The sequence below is a fragment of the Panthera leo genome, chromosome D4 (assembly GCF_018350215.1).
Source record: "Panthera leo isolate Ple1 chromosome D4, P.leo_Ple1_pat1.1, whole genome shotgun sequence".
In the NCBI taxonomy this organism is placed as follows: Eukaryota; Metazoa; Chordata; class Mammalia; order Carnivora; family Felidae; genus Panthera; species Panthera leo.
The window spans coordinates 77,467,114-77,487,126 of record NC_056691.1 but is presented as its reverse complement, the minus strand read 5'-3'; the positions used below and the strand labels follow the sequence as shown (position 1 = coordinate 77,487,126).

The 20,013-nt window shown below is 39.2% G+C and overlaps 1 long non-coding RNA gene across 1 annotated transcript in view; it reads left to right on the top strand.

Annotated features, from left to right (window-relative positions):
- The first annotated feature begins 3,214 nt into the window (after positions 1 to 3,214).
- LOC122205357 overlaps positions 3,215 to 20,013 on the top strand; it is a 31,993-nt gene continuing 15,194 nt past the window's right edge. Inside the window, exons 1-2 of the long non-coding RNA XR_006196019.1 lie at positions 3,215 to 3,254; positions 3,924 to 4,048. This is a non-coding gene — a long non-coding RNA (uncharacterized LOC122205357). The remainder of the gene's footprint in view (positions 3,255 to 3,923; positions 4,049 to 20,013) is intronic.

Sequence of the window (20,013 nt, the reverse complement as noted above, 5' to 3'; positions counted from 1 at the left end):
AATCCTGGTTCCGTATGGAGGCAGAGAAGGGAGAATGTTAGGGATTCCAAATACGAATATTTGGAAGAGAATCAATCAGTGGAACAACTTTCCCTGGAATTCTGCCTACGTTCAACGGCCATTAGAAAGAACATCATCACAGTGGCAACACTAAAAGGTCAGTCCCTTTACTCAGAAATAGGTTCCTCTTACTTCGTGCTTTAATTTAAACTCAAAAAATAATAGAACTCTATTTCAAGTGATTAAATACAGATTAAACATTTCCTCTACAATCTGATTTCATTTGTAAATTTGCTCAGCAAATCCTTTCCCCATAAAGAGTAGAAAAGGAAATTTTTAACCAGTTCCCATTTGAATGAGGACTTTAAAAGCTTTTGCTTAAAAGACTCCTGAATTCCTAGTCTTAGCTAATTTCAATTTGCTTTGTGACCTTGGACAATCATTTAACTTCATTGAACCTCAGTTTCCAAACCTGTGAAACAATAGGTCTAGACCAACGTTCCCATGGCTGTGATCCCTGGAACAATAGCATGAGCATCAGAAGGGGATCTGCAAGAAATGCACATTCTCAGGCCGAATCCCAGGCAAACTGCCCAACAGAAACTCTAGGGTGGGGTGCAGCAATCCGTGTTTAAGGAACCTTCCAGGTGATTCTGATGCTAAAATTGGAAAGTCCCCAGGTTAAAGGATCTGAAGAGCTCCCTCAGCCCTGCCATCTGTGAAGGGCTATGATCTGGTAGTCTTTGAATGACAGAGCAAGATATCCTGCTTCGCCAGTGAGAGGGAGAGCTGGCTGGGTTGAGCTGCTTGGAAAGTGAGTTTGCTCTCTGAAGGAGTCACCTGGCCTAACTAATGACTACAGATCCCATGGGGAGAAAAGCCTGGGAAGGGTTTCTCTGGCCACCTGGAAAGGAAGCAGTGACAATATGGGAGAACTCTCTCCTGGTGCTTAGGGATGGGCAGAGGCAGGCAGATAACATCTTCATCAGGTACAGCTTGGCATGCATCACGCATTGTGTATACAAACAGAAATGGTATGTGATTTGTCCCTAGCAATAGGGCTCCCAGAGATATGAAAACTCGCATAAACCACTGTTCCTATTGTTTGTTTTTTTCTAAATTTTATAAGGAGTAGCATTTGGGGAGGTAAATCAATGGAAGACCAAGTAAAGAGAAAGTTCCACAATAGCCGAGGCCACAAGGCATTTTCTGTCCCACAGATTCCTGAGGGAAAAACGATTTTCCCAGCAAACAAATTCATCACAACCCCAGTGGAGCTTGCGCAGATGCAAACACATAATGGGTGGGAGCTGGCAGGGTGGTGTTGGGGAAGAGGGAGCTACAGAAAGGAATTCTGGCGCCATCTAGTGGCCTATGAGACATGGCACTTGTCCTAACAGACCTATCCAAGGATGGCTGACTCAGAAGCTGCTTGTTTAAAAGAATGCCTTTAATACGGTCTAATTGCCATTCCCCATGGAATTAAGTAAACCCTGAGCTCCCCACCATGCATGAGCACAAAGTGACAGACCCAATGGTAATGGCAGAGATTGGCGGGCAAGAGGCTGTGACTGAATCGAAGAATCCTGAATGTATTAACAACTCCTTTCAATGGAAAAGCACTTCACAATTTACATGTGGAATAGCTCATTCCATTCTCAGATTTACTCTGAAAAGCAAGTACCAAGGGAAGAATCACTCCCCACTTTGTAGATGAAAATACTGAGGCCCAGAGGGATGTGACCAATGGCTGCACAGAGCAAATGACAGGGACAAAATATCAACCCAAACAGCTCTGTTCAATGCCAAGTACTAAGTTCTCTCAGCCACACTAGAAAATACTCTGGCAAGTTCAGGGTATATGAAACCCAGAAGTCCGTCCCTTCTCCGAGGGTCACCTGAACATGCCATAGATTTTGTGGTTTTCAAATGACAGAACCAAAATCAGTACTTCTACCATTTCCCCCCCTTAGAATCTCTCCTGCTTTCCATTCTAAAGAATGTGGAGGGGAAAGCTGTTCTTTCCCTTACAGAGCCTGTACATTGGTTGAGCAGCCAGGACTCAAGTGTATGGAACAAACAAGTGAGCAGAGAGACTCTGAAATGACCTCCAGATTGGCTGGAGTAGAGCATAAATGCTTAAATCCTTTAGGGACAAGGAATGAGCAAGGTTCTTCACTACCTAGAAAACAAAACTCATAAACTGAGCAAACTGAGGATGGGAGTCATCCCTGATGCCCCGCTCTGTCCCTACTCCCAGTCCTGGGGACCAGTGCATCAGACTCTCTTCTCCTTCCTGTGTTTTGATGCAACTCCCTATGTCCGATGTATTCACTACATGACCACGGAAAGCAGATTGTGACACTGTGCCCATTACAACACCCCAGTGGCTTTCCACTGCACCCTTAGAAGAAAACAGAAATCTTTCACTGCCGCTTGTGGATCCTGGGAGATCTGCACTTTCCTCTTGCTCCCTTGTTATGCCATTTTCTGCATCATTCACACCTCTCTGCCACCCTAACCTTCTGACAGTTCCCACAGTGAGCCACACCAGGGGCTGCCTCACATACTGTGCCGCTGATCTTTCTAAAATCAGAAAAAGTACTTCTTGATATGCTGGCACATTCCCTCAGCTCTGTTTAACTGTTACCTTCTCAGAGATTCCTTCCTCCACCTCATCTGCCGTATTATCGTGCTCCGTTTTCTGCCACACCAGCCTTTTCCTTTGTCTCTTCCTCTCATTTCCTACTCATCACATGAAAAATTACTTTATTTGATGGTTCATTTATTTATTATCTGTTACCCCAACTACAATCAAGGCTAGGATAGAAAAGATGGTTTCTGTCATATTTGCAGTACAGGACTGAGATCAGAGTATATACTCCATTTCATCTCTGTTACCAGGACTCAATACAGAACCAGATCAATGGATGTTGGTTGAATATATGTTGTCACTTGATTTAAGGAAAATGTGAAACAGAAGTTCACTAGGGAGAAGACAGCCATTTTAGTAAATAGTGCTGGGTAGGTTAATTGAATATCTACATTAAAAAAATGGATGTGGAACACCTGTAATCCTCAATTACTGCATGTGGGCTGTAAATTAACCCAGCCACCTTAGAAAATTGCTTGGCAACATCTTCCAGAAGTGAACATACTTACCCTATGACATCATAATTCCTTTCATGGTTGCACACCCCAAAGCTATATGCAGGGATGTTTCCCCAAGAAGCAATTCAAGAATACTCATCCTGGTAATATCTATTAGTGCTACCACTATTTAACAGTCATTAGCAGTATTAGCAATAGCTGCAAGTTGGAAATAAGCTAAATGCCCACAAACAGTATAATCAATGAAGTTTGATATATGCACAGAATGAAATAGTATTCAGGAGTGAAAAAGAACAAATTATTGCCGTAGCAAACAACTTGAATAAATTCCACTAGCATAATGCAGGGCAAAATAGGTCATGTGTTAAATAGTCCACAGTGTATTGTTCCCTCTAGTTGAAGTTCAAAAACAGACAAAACTAATTTCTGGTGATATGAATCAAGATAATTTTAGGGGATAATTGTAGGGGAGGGAATAGTAACATGTCTGGGTGTTTGTGCTGAGTATTATTAATGTGCTGATATTATTCTCTTTCCTAATCTGGGTGGTAGTCACAAGGGTGTGTTGTCTTTGTGGAAATCCATCAAGATTTACACTCTGGATTTGTGCACTTTTCTGTATATAAGTGTACTTCAGTGAAAGATAAAGTTAGATATTTCTTTGATGGAGGAAGAAAAATGGAAGGAAGAGGGGGCATGAGGGAAGGAGAAAAGGAGAAAAATAAGAAAATAATGGAAAGGAAGAAAGAACATAATATTCGTTCAGTTTGGGGATTTCTCATCAAACTGCTGGAACTCCTCCCACCCCACAGCTGAGACCTTGCCATGCGACACACCCAGGTCTGCATTCCATCCTCACTATTTCTGGAAGTCCATCGGCCACATGAGCCCGTCTCCTGGCCACTTCCTCAACACACAGCCTCCCTCTCCGGCAAAGGTAATGGACATACCAGGCTGAGCCCAGATGTTTTAAACCAGTTCCTTCCTAAACTGCGGAAAAGCTATGCCTGGGAAAGCACAGATGCCTACCACTGAATCATTACTAATCCAACTAAACTAGCAGAAACATGGAGGTGCAGCCAAACCATCTAAGGAATGGTTTTGCAAACTTGGAAAAATGTAGTCTGGGAAAAAGAAGTAAGATGCATATGCACTGGGCACACTCACTATTCATTCAGCTCCCCTCTTTTTCTGCCTCCCCTGCACCCATCTCATAACAGGAAGCCCCTGCCGCTGAGGTTCTAAGCACTTACAGTTGTAAAGGTGAGAGTTACATAACAGTCCGGTTTCGGTTAGATTACATTACCATCGTCTAAATTAGCAGGACCAAAATCTTGTTGCTATCAGATCTGCCTAGGAGCTTGTTAAAAATACAGTCTCCAAACCTGATCCCAGACCTACTGATTCAGAAACTCTGGGATCTACAATATTTAGTAGGCTTCCTGACTTGTTCTCAAGGAGCAGAGCCTCAAGGCTGAAGATGATATATTCTGAATGGTCAGACCTCTGGCGGAATCCCAGTTTTATCACATCCTTGTTGTATAGATTCGGGAGATTTATTTAACTTTCTTAGCCCCACCTTCCTTCTTACTAACGTGGAGATGATAATTGGATTAATCTCTTAGTGCTGCTCTGAGTTTTAAATGAAATGCTGAGTCCAGTGCCCGTTTGACAAACACGAAGTGCTCAGAAATGTCATGACCACGTCCAACCCTGATGTAAAACCAGTATTTGGAAACCTGTTTTAAAAGCTTTCCCCTCTCTCATTTACACAGGGATGTTAGCACAGTGATTATCGGCTTATACACTGTGTGTTGACAAATTCACACAGTCGTGATATGTACTCTGTCCACATATCACTATCACACTCTGGGATATTTTCCTAATAGATGTTATTAGACAGTAAGCTAATTGAGGTCAGGGTTCAGATCTATTTAGCTTACCATTGTATCAGATATATTTAGCTTTTTATGGAGCATTGTACCAGACACAAAGTAGGTGTGCAAAAATAACAATAAATGCATAAATTAATGACCAAAGCATGGGCAATCATGGGCTTCCTCTCAGGGTTCCAGGGACATACAGTTTAGAGCACGAAGAAGGGAAAAAAGTAATGTCTGACCAAAATTCTCTCTGGAGCACTTAAGACTTATAGGGTTGCCGGATTTCATAAATAAAAATACAGGATGCCTAGTTAAATATGAATTTCAGATAAACAAAAAATAGGTTTTAGCATAAAAATTCCCCATGCAATATTTGGGGCATAGTTACACTGAAAAAATAATTATTATTTATCAGAAATTCAAATTCAACTAGGCCTCCTGTGTTCCACATAGCAACCCTAAAGACCTGTCTGGTCTAGTGTTGAAAATGAGAAACTGTTGAATATGTCAGGGGTGATAGTTAAAAACAAAACCAAAAACAAACAACTCTGTACTGCATAAATATCTGATTAACTCTGTGTGTGTGTGTGTGTGTGTGTGTGTGTGTGTGTGTGTGTGTGACAGAGAGAGGGAGAGAGAGAGAGAGAGAGAGAGAGAGAGAGAGAGAGAAAGGCAGACAGTCTAAGGTTTTCAATAAGATTTTGCCTTTATTAAAGTCCTTTATGGCAACATGTAAACATTTTAACCATTATGTTTCGTTTCCTGATAGTTTTCTAAAGATTGTAGGGTTCCAGCTTCTCAGCCAGTTCTTTTCTTATGCTGGCTTCTCTAACTAAAATAGAGGCCCATGTTTTAGCTAACAAGTAATTAGCCTTCATAAGAGGTGTGTAAACAAATCATTGACTCATGAACTTTCTAATTGTTCTCACCTATTATTTGATCTGAGCTCATAATGCTGCCACAGAAGAGACTCAAACACTGGCTGGGGATTCAACAGATTGTCTTTAAGGCCCTTCTTCCAGTCAATGAGTTATACCTTCATATACATTTGCATGCATTCATGTATAATCACATTTGTGCAAACCTATTTTTTAAGAAGTACACTGTCCAGAAAATAAGTGCTAAATAGGATGTTTAAATGGGAGTTCTGTGAGACTAGAGACCATGCCTTGACTCTCCTGTGCCTCTGCTGACCTGTGATGACCACTTTACTTAATGCTGCCTTGTGACCTCCCCATCCCTTGTCTTCTTAATAATCCCCTATACCTTGCCGTGTTTTTCCTCTTTCTTTTTCATAATAATATTTATGACCTTCTAGCCTACCATAAAATTGACTAATTTATTACACGTATTATTTATTTCTGATCTCCTCTTAGAAGATAAGCCCATCTTCAACAAATGGCCAAGTTAGGCACAGATCCTGTCTCAAGTGCAAACCAGAATAGCTGATGACAAGGGTATTTAGGACCTCCCATTGCCCACCCAATATTATCATTACCATCCGTGTTTAGAAATACCAAAAGTTGACCTGATCTTGCAAATAGCCTTATAAAAAGCGCTACCTCCTACCTTATTCATGGGAGCAGAGAGTAGAAATGCTACTCTCTGCTCCCATGAATAATTCAGTAGGATTCAATGTAAGAAATGCAGTAAATATGGATTCCAATGACCTGTGTTTCAACTCTAGCTCTGGTAACAGCACCACAATCTCACACCAATCACAGAAGAGTCCATCTTCTCATCTGTGCAATGAAGGGGCAGTGCCAGTTGAACTCAAAGATACCTCTGTATCTAAAGATACTCTGATTTAAAGTTCCTGAAACCCTACATCAATGTTAAGGCCATTAGAAACAAGAGGGTGAAATAAAATGGTATATATGTCTGGAAAGAGGCAAGGCAAGTGAACTAATGACATCACAAGGAATCTGGAGAAAGTAGGCCAATTAGAAAATTGTGTTTATTTTACCCTTTGTAGGGTACCAGCAATTTAGATAGCTGGATAGAGAAGCAGAAGAAATAGAATACTGGTCCCAACCATTAGAAGAAGAAAATATCGATGTAAAGTCATTTGTTATAATTACTTTAACCCATAATTTTGTATAGTCAATTACTCCATTTTTATGATCTAATAGTGCCTTGTTTACAATAATGACTATAAATTTTAGGGCTTATTGAGAACAGACAGTGTGCCAAACACTAATCACTTTGCACAGTGTCTAATTTGAAGCTCATGACAGTCTCTGTGGAGGTACTGAGTGTGATCCCTGTTCACAGGTGAACAAACAGAGGCTTGAGGTGATTAACTAATGTGGCCAATATCACATGGTCTGTAAAAACAAAGCTGGAAGTTGAACTCAGATGGTTGTACAGGGCATGTACCCTGAACCCACTACCCACTCTGAAGTGCCTTCTCTCTGCTCTGGCAGTAATCATGCTGTGTTATGGGTGCCATGTTGTATCTTTCTCTATTACAAGTATTGCCTTTTTCCTGAACACAAGCAGAGACAATATTCTTCACCCTGCCTACTCTTTGTCCAAGGGAAAGTCTTAGGCACAATCATAGTGGGGAGAGAATGTCCGTTGTGATACCTTAGAACAAATAATATCTTTATCTTTTCACCTACATCTTGAGAGGTGTCATATTTCATTTCCCTAATTGTGCCAATGAATTAAATTATTTAACCAACAAGGCTTCAAGTCCTTTTAAAAAAAGGAGAGGAGGGTTGGGGATAATAAAAATTTAAATATTGGCTTAGGCTATAGATACATAAGAAAATGGCCTAAATAATCCTGGAAACAGTAACTTAATGCAAAATTGATTTTAAAGGTCATTAAGAGAAAGCCCCTCAACTTAAAAAAAATTCATTCATGCATGTACTCATTTATTCTGAAGATAAGCATTAGATGCTGGGAATTCAAATGTGAACAGTAAAAATGTGGTCTTAATCCTGAGGTCTCAATCCTTTCTTATGCTGTCTTCTTTAACCAGGAGTTTACAATGTGTTTGTGAATACGTGTGAGTGTGTGTGTGTGTGTGTGTGTGTGTGTGTGTGTGTGTTGGGCAGGAAGAGTTGGGGTATAGGGAAAGGCACACAAGGAATGCTGATTTCTAGCACAGCACAAAAGCATTATTGTAGAAAACTTGAGAGGTTTATAGAACCCAAGAAGAAGGGCATTTAGCCCAGACTTCCCATAGGCAGAGGTGTACCAGAAAAGGGCTCAGCTGTGAAAGGATATTGTAGCTAAGACTTGAGGAGGAATAGGAGTCAATAAAGGGGCAAGAGGGTAAGAACGGCACTATCTTTTTGCCTACCAAAAAACCATTTCCACCTTCACCTTTGTTCAGAGAAGTTGAGTCTAAAAGATATCAAGGTAAGTCTACCGCAGGGAAGATGGCTGCCTGAAAAAGGTCCCTTACTACCTGTTTACAGGAAGGCACATTCACAGAACCTGCCTGCCTCACACAGAAAGCTACTTTGTGTCTCTGAAAGCTGTTGTGTAATATTGGAGCTGCTGCAACTATCTTGTGACCATGAGGCAAAGGCCAACAGAATCATAAAGCCAATTTTCTCAGAGCCTTTATAGTATTGAGGTGCTGAATCGGCGCTAGCAAACATTCATTTTAAACATATCTTTAAGTGAGAAAAATAAAACTTTGTTTAAGCCACCGTTGTGATTTCTGTTACTTGTGGCTGAAAATACTTCCAAACAGAAGACAGTCTGTGGGGTACAGAGTGGTGTAGGTAAATGGCTGGAGGATAAAGGAACATTAGCATTTTTCAGGATGTAAAAGGAGCTTCAGAGGAGTTGGATGGTCACAGGCAGTTAGGAAGGAATGATGAGAGAGGCACCATAGCTTGCTTACCTTTCATTCTTAATTCAGCAAACGTTTAAGGAGTAAATATTTTCTTCGGGTACTATTCTGGGCACTGCTCCCAAATAAAATAAACAATCCCTGCTCCCATGGAGTTTGCATTCTAGGGGGTTAGGAAGTTCTCTTGGTGCAGTTTTAAATAAACTGATGAAGGAAGACCTCACTGAAAATGTGACCTTTGCACAAACACCTAAAGGAGATGGAGAGCAGGTCACGTCAATATCTAGCAGAAAAGCATTGCAGACAGAGGGACCAGAAACAGCAAAGCCCTCAGAAGAGACTGTGTCCAGCACTTTCAAGGAATCAGAAGGCCGGTGTGGCTGGAGAAGAGTGATCCAGAGAGAGTCCTCACAGGTAAGCTTGGAGAAGTACCGGGGAGTAAGACAGTACGCTGGACCCTGCAAGTCGTTCAAAGGCTTTGTTTATTACTTAAAATGAGCTGCAAATATGTTGGGGGGCTTTGATCAGAGGAGTGGCATGATGTCTTAAGTTTCATAGGATGACACCTGTGAAGTTCAGAATAGACATGCGGAAAGGGGGCAGACGTATAGAGACTACTAAAGTTGAGAAACTACTTTAAAAATGTGGGCAAGTGACAATAGTGATGTGGACAAGGAGGGTCTTGGTAAAAGTAGTGAGAAGTGTTTGGGATTTCTTTCTTTGACGACTGAATGCCAGGGTTTTCTAACGGATTGAATGTGAGCTATGAGAACAACAGAAGAGTCAAGACTAATTCCAAGGGATATACCCTGAATAACTGAAAAGATATATTTGTGATCTGTAAAGATGGGAAATACTGTGTGTGGGGAGCATGAGTTTGGTTTTGGGTTTGTCAATCTTGAAAGGTAGTATAGATACATAAGTGGAGATGTCAGATACATGGATGGATATATGAGCCTGGAATTTAGTAGAGAGTCTTGGGATGGATGTAGAAAGGTAAGCAATCTTCCAAAGAGAGATGGTATTTAAAGTCACAGGACTGGAAGAGATCACCAAGATAGTGAGAGGAGGGAATGAAGAATTTCAAAGACTGACAGCTGGTGCATTTCTGTAATAAGAGATGTCAGAAATGAAGACAAATAAGCAAACAAGACTGAGAAGGAGCAACCTGGCAGAAAAGACATGAGCTATGGTGGACTGGAAGCCAAGTAGAGCAAGTGTTTCAGGAAGGAGAGAGGGAAAGGTGAGTTGGCATCACACCATGAGTTAGTTAATGCTGATTTTAGATTGCAAATCTACTCATTCTAACTCCAAACACTGGGGAAATGTTAGAGCGATGTCACCAGCTCCAGCCTGCTTCACTCACAGACTAAGTGAATCACTAGAATATTTTCTATTAATTTGGCAGAATGAAGAAAAGTCAATGTTGGGAGTCTACACTCTGGTAGTGAAAGAGAATAGTAACATTGTCAGGATTAGTGGATGTGCAAGGATCTTCTTTCCTTCCTTCCTACCTTCCTTCCTGCTCCCCCCCCCCTTCCTTCCTCCCTTCCTTCCTAGATAAAGTAGTCATTCTTTAAAAATGACAGACTGCTTTTCCAGCCGGTGGATGAGCCAAGATTGCTTAGGAAGCATACCAGCAGGATTAACAGCCCTGGTGAGTCTTTATCATATAACTATGCATGTCAAGTAATATGAGAAATTCCTAAGAAACAGAAGAGGATAAAACTAGAGAGAGAGTTTAAAAGTCTCAGCTTCGTGCATCATTAATGAACAAGAAGGAAAAGAGAAACCCATCTCTCTTCTGTATGGAGAAATGATGGAACAAGGAACTCTTATCATACCACTCTCTGTGCTTCATAAAATATGAGCAACTTTTGGCAGCCAGTCAAAATGAAAGAGGAAATATGCAAAACGCACAGGACTCTTCTGCATATACAGGGTGAGATAGAGAAACAAGAGCTTCAAGGTTGATTTGCTGAAGATGGGAAGGTAAACTATTATACATACATACACACACACACACACACACATATATACATACATACATACATACACATAAAATATTCTGGATGTTGCAGCAAGTGTCAAACACATTTTATACACTGACTATCTTAATTTGTGCCTCCACATGCTACTTTTGGCTTCTAAGGAATGAAATTACCTTTTATCAACTTTTTTTTAAAATCCCTTACCCATAAATTTTGGCACCAAGAACATTCAGAAAAAAACTGTACTAAACTTTCCTTTAAGAAAGTCCTCTTATTTTCATAAATGGAGAAATCAATTATGTAAATATTAAACAGCTCAAGATAATTTACTATTTTCAAATATTCCAAGGCACATTAAAGCATCCAGGAATACATAACAGTTGACAAAATAATTACTTTTGCTTACAATGAATCATTAATACAGGTCCCCTAAGGACTTCTATCCCAACACACTCACTTAGCCTATTTATTTATTTCTTTATTTAAAATTTATTTATTTATTTATTTTGAGAGAAAGAGAGTGTGTGAGCTGGGAAGGGGCAGAGAGAGAGAATCTCAAACAGGTTCTAGGCTGTCAGTGCATAGCCCGTTGCAGGGCTTGATCCCACAAACTGTGAGATCATGACCTGAGCCAAAATCAAGAGTCAGTCCCTCAACCAACTGAGTCACTCAGGCACCCTTCTTAAACCTATTTAAACACAAACCACAAAAGGCAGTATTTGGAAGGAGCTAGGGTGATACAACTAAATGTTGTTAGGGGTGCCTGGGTGCTTGAGTCAGTTGAGCATCCAACTTTGGCTCAGGTCATGATCTCATAGTTTGTGAGTTCAAGCCTCGCATCAGGCTCTGTGCTGACAGCTTAGAGCCTGGAGCCTGCTTCAGATTCTGTCTCCCTCTCTCTCTGCCCCATGCTCTCTCTCTCTCTCTCTCTCTCTCTCTAAGTAAATAAACATTAATAAATAAATTTTCTCAAAACATAAATAAAATAATTTAGTTTGTTGAACATCATTCTACCTATATTGTTTCCTGTCACTATTGTCATAACAGATGTATTGCCAAATCTAACTGGAGTTTTCCAAATTCAGTGCAAGGTAAAGAAATTTGACTCGACTTGGGAATTTGCATTACGTGTGCCAAAGACTATGATCTGCATTTTCTACAGGGGTTAATGATAAATCTAAAAAGCAAACAAACAAATAAACAAACAAAAACAACAATTTTTATAGCTGGATAAAAATTTTAGAGATTATACAATCCAGACCCTTTATTTTACTGAGGTGGAAAATACAGCTCAGAGAAGTAAGTGATTTGCCTAAAGTCACACAGTGAATTAGCAAAATTACAGTTTTGTTTCGCTTACTGAGAGTAACAGCAATTTTCTCAAACAAGCTCCTCTGTCCTAAGTGTGAATTCAGTCTCTTTAGACATATTCCAAGTGCATTGCTCTTTTTTCTAATGGTTTGCCAAGAGGTAATGCTGGTATTTTTTTTTTTATATTCTTTAATCTAGCCATGGTGATAAGCACTTAGGTTTGTGGAGAGCTTCATAGAGTTTCTATTTGCAAAGATTTCTCATATCCATTCCCCAGCATGACTGCATACATGCGTATGAACAGATGGAATTAACCTGATAGGGAAACTGAGGCTCATATTTAAAGATTTGTCCAATGTGGCTTACCCAGATAATTGGAGCTGAACTGGATCCAGGTAGATGATTCTAAACAAAGTCAAATGACCTGAATCTAGTTCCTAATTTCAGTACCCACACGCAAAGAGACAATGTTGTCCTCCCTTGCTGGTGTTTTGAGGTCTTCTAAATCCATTCAATTCCTTGCTAAATTTACTGAATTGAAAGAAGAAACAAATAAGAAAACCCAGGTTTAGGTTTTGTTATTTATATGCATATGATGTGTGATCTTCATCCACATTATGCAAAAAAAAAAAAAAAAAAAAAAGTTTGTTTTATTTCCCCCCCTCAAAGCTTCCCTTCTTCCAAAAAGCTACTAAATAAGATGGTTTATTTCACATGATTGATTACAGGAATTCTGCTCATATATCCAAGGGCTGACATTTTAAATCACATCTTCTTTTCAATTGAAGGGAATGAAATGATTTTCATATCTTGACATGATTGATTATTTGGAAACTGAAGCCAAAAATCTTTAAGAGTTCAATCTATAGCTCCCACCAGCTGATAGGATATTATCAAACCTTATTAAAATCATGCATGGCTTCCAACTGCAGCTTTATATCTGACAGTAAGCAAATATAATGGCCCTCTGCCTTCAGATTGCACTTTGTATTAATGTGGTGGTTGATGTATCTATTTATGAAAGGATTATAGGTGATGTAAATTTTACCTTTACAGATAAATGGTAATCCCTTTGTGTTTAATCTCCATAAGAGATTGGGGGAATCTAAAATAGTGATGGGGCTGCATGTTTGTCAGAGGCAGATCTATAAAGAGTTTCTGCTAGCAAACTGCTATTCCCAATAGGATACCTCTTCCTGATTTTTCTAAGGGTCTCTCCCTTTAATCCAAACCCTGAGAAGTATCTCAGCTATAAAGATGAGTCACCAGGGCATACAGACTGAAATTTATACACTCCTGTGTAAGTCGACTTATCAAAAGAAAAGGTTTCACTCATCTGAGACACAGAGCAGGAGATGGAACATAGAGACCAGCCACTGTTCTGAGGGTTGGCACATTTATGGGAAAATCGATGCTTAAGTTATCATTTCCCCTGCTTTAATTATAATTCCAATTTTCTTTTTGGATGGTGCAGATCAAATAAAAATAGGCCGTGTCTCTTCATTGTAAACACCGCCCCATAAATCTGGGCTCTGTCGTTGCTGGACTCTATCTCAGGCATTCAACCCAGCTCCTTTGTACCTAGAGTTAATTTCAGTTGTGAGCTTTGCCAGCGTCAAATGGCAAGTCTCTTAATCACCTAGTGGCCCTACAGAAGCACCAATTAAGGGGATACCCAAAGCTCAGATTCTCCTAAGAAGTAAATAAGCAAAAACCTCCCTTTAAAAAAGTTATTCAGTAGACAACCAACATCCTGAAGGGAAGATCCAGATCTCTTTCATAACTCACAGAGATGGGCGATGGACTCTCATCTTATAGCATTGGTACAAGTACAGCAGATAGGACAGTGAACAAGAATGGTGTAGCTGCCCTGGTACTCAGAGAGTTTACCACGCAATGGCTGAACAGTACAACTAACCAAGAAAAGCTAATAAAAAAGTGATGAGTGCTGTATCAGAGAAAAATAAATCTTAGCGCAGGAACGTAAGCAAGGGCCCCTTGTAGGAATGCTGCATGGATGCAGGGGAGATGAAGCAGTGTCCTGGTGGATCAGGTACAGAGGCGGGGAGGAGTCTTCTAGGAAGAAGGGGCAGTAAGTAGAAGGATGCCATGGTGAGCTGTTCCTAGAGTATGGGTGGTTTGTTTGATGTGCGCCAGACCAGGAATGGCCTTACCACTCATGATGAAAAAGTCTCACCTGACTCTGAAGGAAATGGATATTCTCTCAAAATTGTTTTGAGCAGAAAATTATATGACCATTTTTGTGTTTTAGAATGTAGTAGATATGCAGTGAGTCTGGAATGAAGACATTTCTATTACTTATGGTAAGAATGACTAACATTTTGGGGCACTTCTGATCCTCCAAATTTCCCCATCAAAAAATGCTATCCTACCTTCAAAGTGCCTATTAGTGAAGATGATTTAGATATTACATGCATCTCAAAGTTGAGAAAACGGACTCCTATAAATTCAATGGCTTTCCTAAATGTCACAAACCTTGTTATGGGTCACCATTTGATATAAATCATTCTGTTCCCAGGTCCCCAAAATGATATTGCACCCTAAAATTCCAATAACCTGATAAAAAATACTAAATTTGGAATAAAAAACAACTGCAAATTTCAAGTGCTGAGGAAAATTTAAAACTTTGTTCACTTATTTGATTACATTAAAGTTGGCTTTGCTGCTCAAAACATCTCAAGGATCACTTGAACATTATAGTAAAAGATTAATATTTATTAAATGAATGTTTAGTGTTTTGTGTAAAAGTTTTGCTGTTTCCGTTGTTGTTTTTCATTTGTTTTATCTTGTTTTATTTAGAGTGTGTGGTTAGTGGGATCAAGTAAAAGGCTGCTGGTCATGGCTGAGCTCACAAAACGGTGTCAGACACAAACCAGTTTGTGTGAAAACACAACCATAGTGCCAGAGGTGACCGTGAGCAAATATGCTCTTGGGAATTTGTGGGAATCTTTGGGAGAGTTGAGACTTCAGCAGAACACAAACTGGGGGTCAAAGTACATAAAATCTGGGAATCCTTGCTGTAATCCAGGGTAGAAACAGTCACGCTGAAATAACACCCCAAATCTTCCTATTGTAATGTTTGCCTCTCTTCCCTAGCAACATCCTGACAACCATGGTTGCAGCCATCCCCTCCATGGCGTTGACTTATATATTTATGTTGTCAACACTGATATCACTGCTTAGCAATAGACTCGTTTTTCCAAATGCCTGTCAGACATTTCCACAAGGATGTTCCCCCTTTCATATTCAATAGTACCAAAATTTACTCCTTATTCCTTCTGCACAGATTGGTCCTTATGTCTTTGACTTCATGAATCACCACAACCAAATCCCCCAACTAAAAATTTTACAACAACTTTTGTTGTAAACAACAAATTACCACCTTTCATATCTGAGGAATTTCTTAAGATCATTTACTTCTACATCCTTAATGGCCTGTTCCAAGCCCCTCCTTTCTAACCCCACCACTGTAGCCCTGATTCAGGGCCCCACCACTCAAACAATTGATGTACAACGCCATGAATTTTTTCTCTTATACTTGAAGATCCATTTCTTCCACAGTCTTAGCATCCCCCCCCCACCATTATCTTACTAAAATAAGACTAAATTCCATCAATACAAAAACCTGTAAGTGAATGTTAACTGTAGCTTTATTTGGAATAACCCCAAACTACATACAATTCAAATGTCTTTCTTTCATTGGTGAATGAATAAATAAACTATGATGCATCCACACCATGGAATCCTACTCAGCCATAAAACAAAGGAAATACTGACACATGTAGTGACTAAGATAGATCTCAAGGACCTTAGGCAGTTTCTTTTAGTGATAGAATAGGTTCTGTATACTAATTTTGGTGCTGGTTACACTATATGTATGTAACAAAATTACAAAGCCATATATATACACAAAAACAAATGAGTACATGTAAAACCCAGTAAGACCAGAATAAGCTCTGTGTTTTACTTAATAATATTGTACTAATCTCAGTTTCCTGGTTTAGATATCATATTATAGTTACATAAAATGTTAGCAGTGACAGAGGCTCAATGAAGGCCGTGGAAACTTTGCATTTTTTTTTTTTTTTTTTTTTTTTTTTTGCAAATTCTTACCAGGTCTTAAATTATTTCAAAATTTAAACGTTGAAAAAAAAATAATTCCTCTCTCAATCTTTTACTGTATTTTCTTTGATTTCAGAATGAAGTCTAAATCGATGACCCTGAAATTTAAGGTCATGGTTTCTCTTCCTAATCTCATTCTTCCATAATTCCTTACAGTTACATTATTATACTCAAAATTAATTCCCTAAATAGGTCATGTACTTAGTCACAACTGTGTATTTTCACCTATTTTCTATGAAATATTTTAGGAAATCTTCATGATAATCTCTAATTGTTCTTACCTTGACTGTACTTATAGCAGAAGTCACTGAAACTCAAGCAAGTTAGATCACAAAGCTAGAAGGATAAGAAGGATTTAAACCAGGTCTTTTTGACTCCTTGGTACCATATTTATTTATGTATGCTGATGTTCAGATTACTTGCTTGCATGTGAGACTAACATGGCCCATGCCTTATGCTTGTAATCTTCTATATTGCTATATTGCATAAAATAGGTGTTCAGTAAGTGATTGAGAAATGAAAGTGACCTAAACTCCATGATGTGCTATTTTAGGCACACATAAATCATCATTTTGCAAACTGAGTTGAAAGGGCCCTGATAAGTGTAAATAAAGACTTAAAATAAAAATGATTATTTGGGGCTCCTGGGTGGCTCAGTTGGTTGAGTGTCTGACTTTGGCTCAGGTCATTATCTCACATTTCATGAGTTTGAGCTCCACGTTTGGCTCTGTGCTGACAGCTCAGAACCTGGAGCCTGCTTCAGATTCTGTGTCTCCTTCTTTCTCTGCCTCCCCCCCTTCTCTCTCTCTCACAAAACTAAATAAATGTTAAAAATTTGTTTTAAACGATTACTTAATGGAAACAAGCTAGTGATCTGAAATTAGTGGATGAGTGCCTGAGTATTTGCAGAAGCTTCTCCAGATCATCAGGAAGTTCTTCCACCCACAGAGATGTGAGCCACACTAGAAATTATGGGCTTAGCACTAAAAACATGGCATTTTCTGTCTATTGCTTCCTGTGAAGGGAGCTTCAGTTTTCACAGCCCAAGGCAAGAGACGAGAGATATGAGTCAGCAAGGAGTCCAGTGTGAAATGTGTAAGCAAGCAGGTGTAGGAAGTCCCACAAAATCTTATTTTGAACTCTACATCATCTTTTGAAGTTAAGACAGACTCCATCTGTAGGAATAGTATTTCAATGTCTATCTACCTATGCATTGTTGACAACATGGAGCAGTATAGTGAATATAAAGCACCCAAGAATACATATACACACACTCATACACACACAATGCTGCAGTTTTACAGGCTTCATGGGATACCTTGAACCCTTCCTAAGACATTTAGTACAAACTCTTTGATATAGATGGAATACCAAGTTTGAAGTTCAAAGAACTAAGCAATGCAACTTTGAGTCAATTATTTTATTTTCTTACCCTTTACTTTTTGACTGACAAACCAGAGCAAATAATAACTTTACTACTCTACTGAAATGATTTTAAAAATCAGGAAATAGATGGGGCGCCTGGGTGGCTCCGTCGGTTAAGCGTCCGACTTCAGCTCAGGTCACGATCTCACGGTCCGTGAGTTCGAGCCCCGCGTCGGGCTCTGGGCTGATGGCTCAGAGCCTGGAGCCTGCTTCCGATTCTATGTCTCCCTCTCTCTCTGCCCCTCCCCCGTTCATGCTCTGTCTCTCTCTGTCTCAAAAATAAATAAAACGTTAGAAGAAAAATTAATAAACAAAAAAAAAAAGAAGAAAAATCAGGAAATAGAGGCATGTGAAAGTATCACATATACTGTGAAGTTATATAAGATATAAAATATGAATGCAAATATCTGGCCTACTACACTGAGCAAAGGTAATGGCATTTGAAAATTAGTGAACATTGAAGAGTTGTGAGACTCATAAAGAAAAGGTGGTTTCTAATTTACCTGTTTTCTCTAAATTCAGTTTAGTCCCAATATACATGAATTCAGATGACAATGGTAGAGAAGTATTAGGACTGTTTCAAAATATTCTGATACTCCTTGTGGGTACATAGAAAGAATGTGACCATATGAGTTATTCTGGCCAATGGGATGTAAGAAAAATTATGGGTATCACTCCCAGGTGGAAGCTTTAAGATACAGGATGCAATGTACTGTATTTCCCTCTTCTGCAACATTGATACTGGAAATGCATCTAGAGGTAGAATCTAATGAGATGAAACTCCATCCATCTGAATGCCTGAGCAACTACAATAAGCATACTCCCTTCTGACCAATTTTGTACATGCAGTGTGAACAAGAAGTAAATTTGTTGTGTTAAGTCTCTGTGGTTTTGGACTGGTTTATTTTCACACATAATATAGCCTATCTTGATCTATACACATTATATCAAACACCATGCCCTGTCCAGTTTCAATTCCTACCCCATCCCAACTCCCAGTGGATTACTTTAATAAGCTATATTAGATATTTTAAATCCTTAACAGGATTATATCTTATAAACTGCATATAACACATAAGACTAAAAAGATGGATGCATTATTTCACTCCTTTTACAGACAGACATTTGCCATGTCAAGACATATTTAATTCTTCTCCCCTGAACCTGAGTTTGCCTTAGTAACTTGCTTTACTAATAGAATGCAGTGAACTACCAAAAACAGGTTATAATAAAAGGTGAAACCTCTGCCCATAACTCTTAGAATGCTCCCCCAAACAACCTAGCTGCCATGCTTGAAAAGTCAAAGTCAAATGATGAAACCACATGTAGAGTTTTCAGCTGACAACTCCTGCTGATCTATCAGCCCTAAATCAGAATCAATTCCAGCCATGTGCGCACACTATCTTGAATACTAAGTAAAACCTTCACGTGACTACAGACTCAGTCAACATCTGACTGCAATAACTAGAGAGACCCCCACTTGAGAACTTCCTAGACGATAACAAGCCACCTATGTGATAATGAAATGTGAGAAATACAACAGATAATAATAAATCATTTTAAGTCACTAGGTTTTAGGATTGTTTGTTATACAGCGATAGATAATCTGAGTTCTGCGTGTTATGTTTATCGACTCTATAAAATGTAAATACTAATGCATATCTCATAGGATTATTGTAAAGATTAAATTCTGTAATGTACATAATATGCTTTGCATAGTGTCTATAAAACGTCATGCGTCAATCAAAATATTTTTGGTCATTAAAAAAATCCTCAGGTTTTACTGGATTAAAAGAACAACTTACAATTCTCCCTCATTCTACTTCTCCAACAAGGTTGAATCTGGTCACTAAGGGACCCAAGATGATAGGGGAATGAGTACTTTGAATTTTGTTGTTTCCTGTGCAAGATGAAGAAGGGAGCTCTGGGGCTCAGACTCTGGCACTTAAATGTGCTGGACTGGAAACACAACATACATATCCATTCATTATCCTGAATTGCAATGGGTGGCAAGTAATATCCTACCATTTGCTCTGGGAACAGGGAGAAATTGAAGCATTTGGCCAAGATCATGATAACACACTGTGTGCTTGTTTCCATAAAATTATTCCAACGTTAACATACCATACTTTACCTATTTGTTTTGTTATTGTCTGTCTCCTGCTAGAATATAAGCTCTATGTAGACAGATATTTCTGTCCAAAGTGTTATATCCAAGCACCCAGAGATAGCAGAACTTGTGCATAGCAGTTACTTACTACGTATACAATACAAATATGGGTTATCAACCAACTCCTCCTCCACCTCCCCATCATCACATCTTAATATTAGTGGC